This window comes from Tetrao urogallus (genome assembly GCF_951394365.1).
Source record: "Tetrao urogallus genome assembly, chromosome: 2".
Lineage (NCBI taxonomy): Eukaryota > Metazoa > Chordata > Aves > Galliformes > Phasianidae > Tetrao > Tetrao urogallus.
Genome location: NC_136814.1, coordinates 58,802,242 through 58,813,492, shown reverse-complemented (window position 1 = coordinate 58,813,492; position 11,251 = coordinate 58,802,242).

The following is an 11,251-nucleotide window of genomic DNA, read 5'->3' as shown; positions in this document are numbered from 1 at the left end:
TTCTTTTTAATTACTTTTGTTTATAGCAGATTTTATTGTACAATGTTTCTGAGTTTTATTTAATTTATATTTGTGCTTTCAAGTCCTAATGATGATTGACTAAAACCATTATTATTGTTCTTTCACCATTAACATTTACAAAAAGTAGTAGTGTTATTTGGCTTCTTAAACTGTGAACATCTGGCCGTTTTAGAAACACGTGGTGGTGATCAAGGATTGCTTAATTATGAAGATCAGTTTCATTTGCTTTGGGTTTTTTTCCTGTTGTTTCTTTTTTGTTGTTGTTGTTTTGTTTTGTTTTCCTAAGTGGTATACAGTAAAACAGAGAAGTTTGTCATGAGATTTTAATTGTTGTTTGCATTAACTGCTCAGACAGCTCCGGCTGAGGACTGTAGTGTTTAAAACAAGCAAACAAAAAAACACTAACACAAAGAAACAAATGTGCGTATACACACATGCACGCGTCTCTGTGACCTGACAAACACTGGAGAGCCTGTTAAACCCTGTGAAGTTTGTCCACATCTGAAGCTCATCTGTGCTTTGGATTTGCTCTTGCATTCCTAAACCTTGACTCTTGGTCAAGCCAACTGTCTGCAATTTTTGGTTCAGAAATTGATAGTTAAAGCAGTAACAACAACAGCATAAAATCAGTAATGGTTCCCTAATGGTATTAAGCCTAATCAAATCTTTGAAATTGAAGCTGTATTTGTCAAAGGGAAAACTTTGCTGAATCCACACCGTGTCCATCATGAAAATACCTCATTTGAAAACCACTAAGCCCATTAATTCAGGATGTTAATGGCTCTTTTCGTTTTGGTGGTCAAATATTCTTCAAGAGGGCGTTGGTGAACGGATCTGCTTGCTCCAACTACAGAAAGCCTTGCTTCTTAATTTGCTGCAAGCTACTGACTGTGGTCATTTTACAGTCTTTGTAGGTAATAATCTAGAGCCTCTCCAAAATCCCAGTCATACCTAGGCAAGTAGGAATCGTTGTGCATTTGGTTGAGTTCATTAACTGGATTTGCTCTTCTGTGTGTTGTGGTCCTCAGCTGCAGCAGGGAGAGCTCAAATATTCAGTGACAACTTTGTCTGACCTTCTGGATCTAATCTGTGGTGGTGTAGGTAGTTCTGAAATAGTGATTTATTTTCTCTGTTTACATTATAAATCACTTTGTTTTGAGACTCTTAATGTCAGCCGTATAATAGTTGTTCTGGGCTAAACTTGGAGGGAGATGAAAGCTCAGAAAATTTTCAAAAGCAGAACTTGAATTGATCACTTTCAAATATTACATCAAGAAATTACTGCTTCTGAAAAGCTGTCTTCATGCAACTTCTGACTTCAATTTTAGTATTACAATTTGACATTTAGTCTTTATTACTTTACAAATTAAAATTACTTTCTGTTCTTCATAGGCAAGGAATTTTTGTAGATGGATTTATTATGCACTTATAACTTCATTTTCTTAAAAGTTACCCTACATAGACATGATATAAATGGTTATACAAGATGTAAGGTAGTGGCAAATCTGGCTCTGTCTATTTAAAGAGAATGATTTAGTTTATTTCTCCTCTTCTTGGTCCAACTTTCAGTCCATTCAGCAGCAGTGGTATGGCCGCTGTTTAGCAGTTCATACATAACAGCTCTATGATTACAGAAGAATACCATTTTGAACAGAAACTGTAAGTGTATTTGGGGTACTACATCAACGTACACTAATCAAAAAGTTTGGAATTGAAATCAGATGTTCAAGCTCTGTTGATCCCCAAAATTAAAGCTATCATTTGGAAATATTTCTCATGTCTACATTTCTCCTTGTTTAATATGCATATACTGCAGACAATCGTATGTGCAGACGTGCAAAGCAGAGGCGTTTATAGCTATAGAGCTGGGACACAGCCCTCATGCTGTCTCTAGCGAAGGACTGACAAGTGGGTGAGTTATCCTTTTGACAGGATTTGGCCACCGATGGCCGCGGTTTCTGGCGCTTTCATTCAATCTGGTTCCATTCAGTCTCTTTCTGTGAAGTTCCCGTTTCCTGTCCCTGGCAGGGAGGGTCAGTTCACAAGCCTGCGCTGAACTCATTCCGTTGTCATTCTCTCCTTTGGGGTGGTTTGTGCCATTTTCCAGTTTTGAAAAATAAACGTTATTTTTGGAGCGCTTTGTTGCACTGCAGTGAATTGGATGGAGGGAGGAGCTGAAGTCAGCTGCAAGGTCATACGGGCAGAGGCCCTCTCTTGCTGTAGGGAGCGCTTTATTGAGTTACGAAAGGGAACAAGTCCTCATCTTTTCATGGAAACCCTTTGCTTGATGATTCAAACAGGTTTGACCGAATGTCAAGGTTTAATGGGGTCTCACAGGTAACAAGGACCTAGAAGTTCTGTTCAAATGAACAGAAGTGTTGAAGAAAAAGACTTTGTTAGTATATCTTTCAAGATTTAAAGAAAAAATAAGTAGTGAGTTCAACTCTCATTTAGTATTAGAGAACGTGGGAGGAAACGAGACTTTGATACAGAAATACTAACATTTGTTTCTGCTGCTTCTGCCACAACCAGTGCTGGTTCTGCTGCTTCTTGATCCTTTCCTTAAACAAAAAAAAGCATACAAAAAGCACTTTAGGGGTTGTCAGCAGAGCTTTCTGATTCTTTAAAGCTATGACGCCAGCTTAGAAAAGCTGAGACTCAGTCGTTTCTTCTCTTCAGTCTGATGAGAGGAATCAAAGAGATGGGCCAGCCTGCTGAACGTCTCAGACAAAGTGCAGTCCTCCCTTTAAACCAAGCCAAGAAGCCAGTGGCTGTTACTGGGACATCTAAATCTAGATCTCACCTAGCAGAGCGAGCTTCTTGTTTCCATAACATTTTCACTGGACTTCATGGTGGTGCTATGCACTACAGCAACTTTCACCCACTGGATAGGAGTATGTGAGATCTTGAAGTTGGGTCTGCTGTTTGTTGAGCTTTTCTTCGTCTCTGCCTCATTTCAACAGACTGTGGTGGATGTCCTTAATTGTTGGACCTCTCTTCTCCTTTTTGTTAGCCTAATACGCAGTGCTTTAGCTCAAGAGTTGTGACTTACAAGCAGATTATTTGTATCCATACATGTGGAAATTGGCAAAAGTCAGTCTAGTTTTGAGTTCTCAGTGAAGGTTCACCTGTTTGAAAACACTGAAGATGCAAGTACGCTTTCTCTCAGGCTGTTCTGATACCACAATTAACTGTACAGCTTCTACAGGGAGGAAACACCTTAATAATTCTGAATCTTCTTTTTCCTTCCATGGCTATGATTTACAAGCTCTTCATTAATGGTTATTTCCAGCATCCCCAGAACAGCTTCAGGCCTTGGGGCCACCGGCCAGAGAAGGGTGTCACTGGAAAGGTGACTGTGACTTTGCACTCTCCTCCAGCCACAGGTCTTTCAGGCACAAAGATGTCCTCTGAGAGATGGCAAAACTGGAGCAGATAATGTGTGGTGGTTTCCCTGCTGCACAGCAAGCAGCTCTGTTAGCTGACAGAGGACTGAAAAAGGCTCCAAGAAGCAGAGGCTGTTCACTGCTGGCTCAACTCCCGTCACCACCATGGTTCTCTTTTCTGACTCTTCTTTCCACTCCTTCATCAAAGCTGAGAAGAGAGTTTGAAAGCATTCTTTCTTTGCTGTTTAGCTTGGTCTACAGTCTAAACTGGGGTCCAGAGTTGAACGAGACTATCTTTTCAGTTTGAAAATTCCTTCTTTGTTCCTAAAAAAAAAAAAAAAAAAAAAAAAAAAAAAAAAAAAAAAAAGGTGGAGTGGAGTTTTGGGTAGCTTGGAGAAGGAAGTGGCCAGTATCCTTTTTTTTTTTTTTTTGTCTGCTATTTGGAAAAAAAAAAAAAAAGAAAAAAGATTTTTTTTCTGCCTTGTTCACTAATGCTGCTGATGTTAGTGATCACATCATTTAAAACAGCAAAATGTATCTCACCTGCCTCCGTGCTGCCTTTTAAATATATTTCTGGTGTTCTTTTATTTGCTTACTGGACTGTAAAAGTCTCTGTTTATGTATGTATACTCATAACTGTTTTCATTTTAGTTTTCTATCATTGCTGCTGCTGTTTTCTAATCAGTTACAGCTTTTCTGAACCTATGAGTGTGGAGGATACCTCTCAAAAGAGATATCAGATCTTTCAGCCAAAAAGCCTCATCAAACTCAAGATCCTGGAGACATGACAAGATGTCTGGCTAGGCTAAGGATATTGGACCTCAGGACAGGTTTGCCAAGTAAAATCTTTTAAAATGTCTGTATTTCACTTAAAATGAAATAGGCAGCTGAAAAATAAAATCTAATGTGATAGGAGATCTTTCTGTCTTCACTGCCACTGCTGTGATTTTAGGTATGTCTACACTCAGTAGGATGCCCATTAGATTCATTACAGATTTCTGACAGCAGACGTAAGCAAAGGAAGCTCCCTGTGTATTGAGTTTGACAGGAGTATTTTGCATACAAGTGGTTAGAAATGGGACATTTTATTTAAAGTTCCTCAACAGTTTTTTTTTGTTTTTTTTTAATTCAATTTATGCATTCGGAATGAAGGGATTACTTTGTAGAAAGAAATAATGATTGCCAGTAATTTCCGGGGATTCTAACTGAAAATTTTTGTGGTATTAAATAAAATGGCTAAAATAAATAATTTTACCTTTTAATGATATAAAAACAACAAGCTGTTAGCACTGTTTTAATTCTTTCCAAAACTTAAGTTTTATTAAAAAATGTTTTCTCAAACTTTTATTTCAAAGCAAATGCCATTTGGCATATAAAATTCTTATTTAAAACTTGTTCTTCATGGATTAATTCTAATAAATTTAGGGCTGATAAAATTGTTCATGTTGCTGTACTTTATAGGGTTAGAAATTAAGCAAATACCAAACTCTTAACTAAACAGTCTTGTCTGTGCAAGGGGATACTGCTGGCAAAATACTTTCGTAGCCATTAATCATAATACTTCCTTCTATAAAAGTCTGTCCCAAAAGATGTGATCTCTCTGAGTGATGACTCAGGATGGATGTTTAGTGCCAGGGCTGGACAGCCCACAGCTTCTTTACTTTATTCAGAGACTGATACCAGAAATTTCCACCAAAGATGGAATTGTGCTGATGACTGCATTTTGGAGCAAGACTAAGACTTGATCCTTTTTTCACTAAGAGAAAAACAGTGCATAACTTTAGTACAGAATAAACTTAACTGTGAAAATTCTTAACAAGCATGAGCGAAGGTTCATATAAAATACTGTGATTTTTAGATAGAGTTTAAAAATATCTTAACTGTTGTGGACAAAATTCAGTGAGTAACTGGATCTATTCAATTGGAAGGATAGGTGCTTCCCAACATGCAGTCTTCTCCATTGAATTGTGATCCTGCTTTTTGGGTGGCTGTGGGATGGTGCCTCTTTGGCTGCAGTTCATGCTTTATAAATTGCTGTGCTTACAGGTTTGTTTTGAGGCTGTTTGTGCAAAGGTGTGAGGTCCTGAGATTAGATGTGCTTGGTGCACATCTTTTACAGTAAAAACTGTGGCAAGGCTAGGATATCTAAACTCAGCAGTTCCATAGGACACACTCCTCTCTTGGAGAGAAACTTTTGTCTTGCTGATAAACAACTCACAATATAAGAAAGTTTTTCTCTCTTCAAAATGTGCATGTAGCAAACAATACTTGTATGCTTTTCCATGAACCTGACTCCTTCACACAACGCTCTCTGGAAAAAACTGATTAAATTATATGAGGTGAAGGACTGGCCTGCTTAATAAGTATTTTTTTACGTCAAATCTGTTTTCTGCAAGATGTCGTGTTTCAGTCTCAGTGTGTTACCCTAAGAGCTGTCACAGAGGTGTATATGCACCTGTTGACTGGTGGTGGTTGCTGGAAAGCAACTTAGTTCAGCAACAAGCAAACAAGTGAGAAACCCTCAGTCCCATAAGTGCAAGGGACTGGGTCGGTGCTTGGAGGCTGGGTTTTGTCTGCATGAATGATGGCTTCATACAGCGGTGGGCGAGTAACCACGAGCTGCCAAGTACTGCATGCGTTTGCTCTGCCTCAGTATTTCTGGTGCTCCCTGGGGCAATCTGACCAGCTGCAGTTTGAACGTGATAAACTACTTGTTTGCTGCAGGGAGTGACCTGCCAAAAACCCGCACAGGCCCCGTGCCCGTAGGGTGAGGGAAGTGGGACCTCCTGGCCTCCTTTCCCCTTGTAAAGCAGGAAAACGTCCACCCCATAAAAGATAAATTATGTAGTGATCACAGAAAAGCATTTCTAGCCTTACGCAAAGATCACCAAGACTGCACAGATATGGAATATTTCTTAAGTATATCTGTTTGTGTTTTTTCCTGTTTTTACCCTAAAAGCAAACAAAAACATGTTTGTGCCAAGACCTGTCACGCTCCACCTCCATTTCTCTTTCTTTTAATTGTATTTTTATATGCTTGGCAGAATTAATGATGAAAATCTTTCCAGCTGTGACTTTGCCAGAATCCCTTTCTGAAGCTCCTACTAATTTGGATTAAAAGTGGATGGATGAAAGCCTCAAACAGCAAATCCTGGCAGCAGATCTGCTGAGGCCCCACGGCATAGACTTCTCCAACTGTTCTTATCTTCTGAGGCAAAAAAAAAAAATAATAATAATAATAAAGAAAAAAAAAAAAAAAGAAAAGAAGAAGAAAAGGGAAAAACAAGCAACGTAATTTTGCAATTACACTCTTGTTAGTGCCTTCCCCCCTTCGGGGTCCACGGCCTACACACACAGACTTCCATGGTGCTGCAGTGCTGCCGTCCATTGGGTCTGTGTGCCCTGGGCACTCTCACCTTGCTGCTACTTTCCACCATAGCACACAACCTGCATTTGGAGGCTTGCCACACTGAGGGATGTCAGCTCAATGTGGTGAAGGAACACTCATGCAAGCATCCCCTGCGATGTCAAGGCATTGAGCTCCCCAACACTGGGTGCTCACCTCTGCTGCCTCACTGGCATGGAGCTGGTGCAATGTTTTTCACCATCAAGCTCACCTTCAACAAATAGTTAAATTAATTTCTTTAAATCAGACGTATCGATCTTTGACACGTAGCGTATGCTCCTCCCAGTCTTTCCACTCTCTGAGAGAGCTTTCTAGAAGCTACAAACTGACCAAGACCTTGCTCACTGTATTTCTGCAGCCATGCTGAAGCTGAGGCAAGGCAGTGTCCTGAATTCAAGCCCTGTGACAATGGCAGCCTGCTCTGGTGGGCTTTTAGGAGGATGCCCACACCACTTTCCTGTTATTATGAGCAGAAATAGTTATTCAGGATAATTTATACTATTAACAAGATCTGAATAAAGCTGTTACCTTCAGATGGTGCCCTTGAAAACTGCCACAGTTCCTCTGTTTATAGTATTGGTGCATTAACAAGGCATGATTTTCAACATCCTTTTTAAAGGTACTTTCTTTAATCATCTTCTAACGATCAACAATCAGCAGGTGTTGAAATCCACTTTTGAAATACAAGCACATATTTTAACAAGTTGTTTACTTTTCCCTCAAACTCTTAGTCTGACGCATCAGAAACCGAAAGCACACAACAGAAGACTAAAGTGCATCTATTCTTACATGAACCCTTTTTATATAGTGGTAATAACGCTTTCCTGTTAGAGAATGCAGGAGAAACCTAATTATAGAAGTTCCTTGGTGGCACCAAGGTCTGTGTGGCCCTTCCAGTGATAATAGATTGAAAGTTTTTAATAATCAAATCAGTTAAGAATTGTATACAATTTTAATTGAATATAATTAAAGTTTTTAATTCAACCCTACAAGAACAAGAGAAGGATGAGTTTTGAATCCTACCTCTGAATTTTCATCTCACTAAATCATTTGTAACTTAGGAGTGTATACTTAATTATGAGAGTTACTCATTTAATTCACTACCAGTTAACTGGACAAAATGGTTTGTTGTTTCATGTGGTGCTTCAGTCTCTCTTGATTTATGGAAAACATGTTTTGGGAAAGAAAATTCCAAAATTTGGTCCGTTTATACCATACAGTACTCTGATTTTTTAGAATTTGAAATGGCAAGCAGGCCTTTGGCGATTGCTCCGTTGCAAGAAGAGCAACTAGGAAGTGTCTCGGAAGTGCAAGTGTGTTAAATATGAAAGGCTTAACTAGTTTTAGGGTCCTGGTTCACAGAATCACAGAATCACAGAATTGTAGGGGTTGGAAGGGACCTCCAGAGATCATCGAGTCCAACCCCCCTGCCGAAGCAGGTTCCCTACACCAGGTCACACAGGTAGGCATCCAGGCAGGTCTTGAACATCTCCAGAGAAGGAGACTCCACCACCTCCCTGGGCAGCCTGTTCCAGTTCTTGGAAGACAGGTAGCAAATCTTATTAAGAGCTTCTCTATGCCTTCAAGTAACTGCTGAAAATGTTAAACATGATTTTGCAACTCATTTCAGCAGGGCGATTTGTTATATAAGGCATTAATCTGTAGATTTTAGATACAGACTGCTGTGGTTGTCTGGTCTGCCCTTGTACACAGTGCTTGCCACAGGATTTCCCTGCTTTATGTCTAACAACTCTGGCTGCGCCAAGGAGGCTGTTTTTGTTTGTTTTTCCAGCACTGGCACTTGCAGCCTCCAGTGAAATACTTCATTTCGGGAGTGTGAACAGCACTTTCTGCTCCATGGAGGCTTGGTACAAGGTAAGTAGTGAAGGAACAAGAACCGATGCCCGTGGAATTAGAAAAATAGAAACATACCACTGATGATTTCTTATTCATGGTTATACTTCGTACCATCACTTTAAGGCTTTTTTCTCTCTTTCTTTCTTTCTTCCTTTCTTTTAAAAAAAAAAAAAAAAAGCAAAACAAAAACAACTTTCGTCTTGTTATTCCATTGTTCTGATTTATTAACAAAAATATGGCAACATCTCATATCAAGTGCTTTCCTAACAAATCTTTTATCACCAGTATGGAATTTTGTAATACTAAATTCCTAAAGCTTGTTTTCCAGATACTGATTTCAACTGGTATTAATTGTTTTAATTTTTATTTATTTTTTTTAATTAGACAAGTCTCGTATCAACATTGGTAACAGAAGCTGGCAAGACAATACTTTGTACATACTTTACCATGAGCTTTATTCCAGACATCCTGAATTTCTTCATTGTATTGACTGTGCTTACACTGAGTTTTGTCTCATCTGGGACTTGACACAGTCTAGATACAGATGTCATCATCTGCATCTAAATCAGTTTTCTAGCCTCCTTCTAATCAATGGAGAGAAATAAATCCAGAGCACTTGTTAGACTGCTTCTGCAGCTCTTGGATGTGCATTACGTGTTTCAGTATGTCTCTAACTGATGATGTAAATTCAGACATGCATACCTCCTGCTGCTTCTACAGTAATTGAAAAGAATATTTAAAAAATAATTCTGTGTTGTCATTTTTGTCTATCTATCTAAGCATCTTTTCCTTTTTTCTGAATGTTTTTTCTGAATGTTATTCTGAGTGTTATCTGAATATTTTGTTATGGCAGGTTTTACTTCTCCTTTCACTAGACTGTTATTTAATACGTATGATGCTTTGGGAATGTGATGGGTAAGATATGAGTTCTGCTTGAGAGTACCAGATTACATTTCATGAAGTGCTCTGCAGATGACTTATTGCTTCATGGCAAGTCCTCAGCCTGCGGTTTCACAAGGAGGGGAGCTAATGTGACAGCTTACTGCTGCTGAAAGGAGAGGATTTTTGTGCCTTTCTCTGATCCCCATTTTTGTCTTTTCTCACACAGCTCAGCAGAGTTGACCACTCTTGCATGAGCTCTGGTTTTTACTGGACACTCTAGCGTCATTTTGCCTTACAGAACCAGCCAAAAGCTATGCTTTTGCTGAAGAAATGTGGCTGCGAGTAACTTTTCTTCCATCAGAGGTGAGCTGTTGGATCAGTGGTGGTTGTGATCAGGAAGCAGTGGTCTCTGCCACATCACTCCTAGACCACAGGCTGACTGCAGAGGCTGTGCAGCTTCTGGCCGAATCACCCAAGAACCCCCTGCCAGGAAGTGGAAAACAACTGATGGGCTTTGGTGTCACAGTGGGCTTAGCTGAAATGTAAAACAGTGGAAGGTCGAAGAAGAGAAGTTATTAGCAGCCTTTCTAAACGCAAATTGACCATGCCTTTGAGGAAAGAAAGGATAAAGTGAGAAGAATTGCATTTGGGGATTAGTTAGCCACTTGTGACTTAACACTTGATTGTTTTTATCTTTTCAGTGAAGAGCTATGCTGTGGCTTTGGAAAGCTTTCTTTTCTTGTTGTGGTCTAGGGACAGAGTGTGCTGGAGTTAACTAAAAAGAACTTTTGTGAGTATCAGTTCTGGAGCCACAGCTGAGTTTTAGCACCTCTGAGGAATGTGAAGACATTTGCAGCCCAGGGTCACTGGCAGCTGCTCTTCAGATACTGGCGACTCTTACGGTGTAGAAAAATACAGCCACAGTGTGTGTCACTGCAGAAAAATCTTCATTTTTGAGCATGATTGTGTCTCTTTCAGCATTTGGAGCTCTCTTTTTGAATACCTCATAATTATTACTTCTGTTTTCCTTTCAAAAATCCCCTCTCCTTTAAGCTGATTTGGCTTAAAATTGTTTCCAACCTTTTGAACTGACCTTTTGGGAACAAATTGTGTTTGTGATTTGGTCTGTGTCCTATTTGGATTTACATCTCAGCGGCTACTGATTTTTACTGAGAAATCGGTTCTTTCCTCTCACTCCATCAAGTGAAATGTGCCCTAGGATTCATTAGCTTGCTTGCAGCAAGTTTTTGAGCCAGGAGTTTCAAAGAGCGTGCCTGATTAGCTGGTGTAGTGGTATATAGGTGCCTAGGTGGAATGGATGTGCTGCGTTTCTGTTCTTGGTGAGCAGTTTGGTGAGACAGACATTGGCTGGCTGGATGGGTCTGAGTAGCAGCGTATGAATCAGACTCTGTGTGAAATCATTGGCTTGTTAATCCCACCAAGAAGAGTACAAGGAAGAAGCAACATTGTGCAGCAGGCAGGTTAAGGCAGTTACCAGGCATAAAGCAGTAACCAGTGGAGTTTTGGAATGAGATGCTATGCACGTTCTTCTGGGGACATCTGAGATGATGAAGTATTTGAAGAGTGATAGAACGGACTGAATGCAATGGGTTTCCCAGATTTTATATCCTGCAGGAATATATCTTGCTTGGATATATCTTGAAGGGATTTTCTGTATGTGAAATACAAGTAGGTTCTC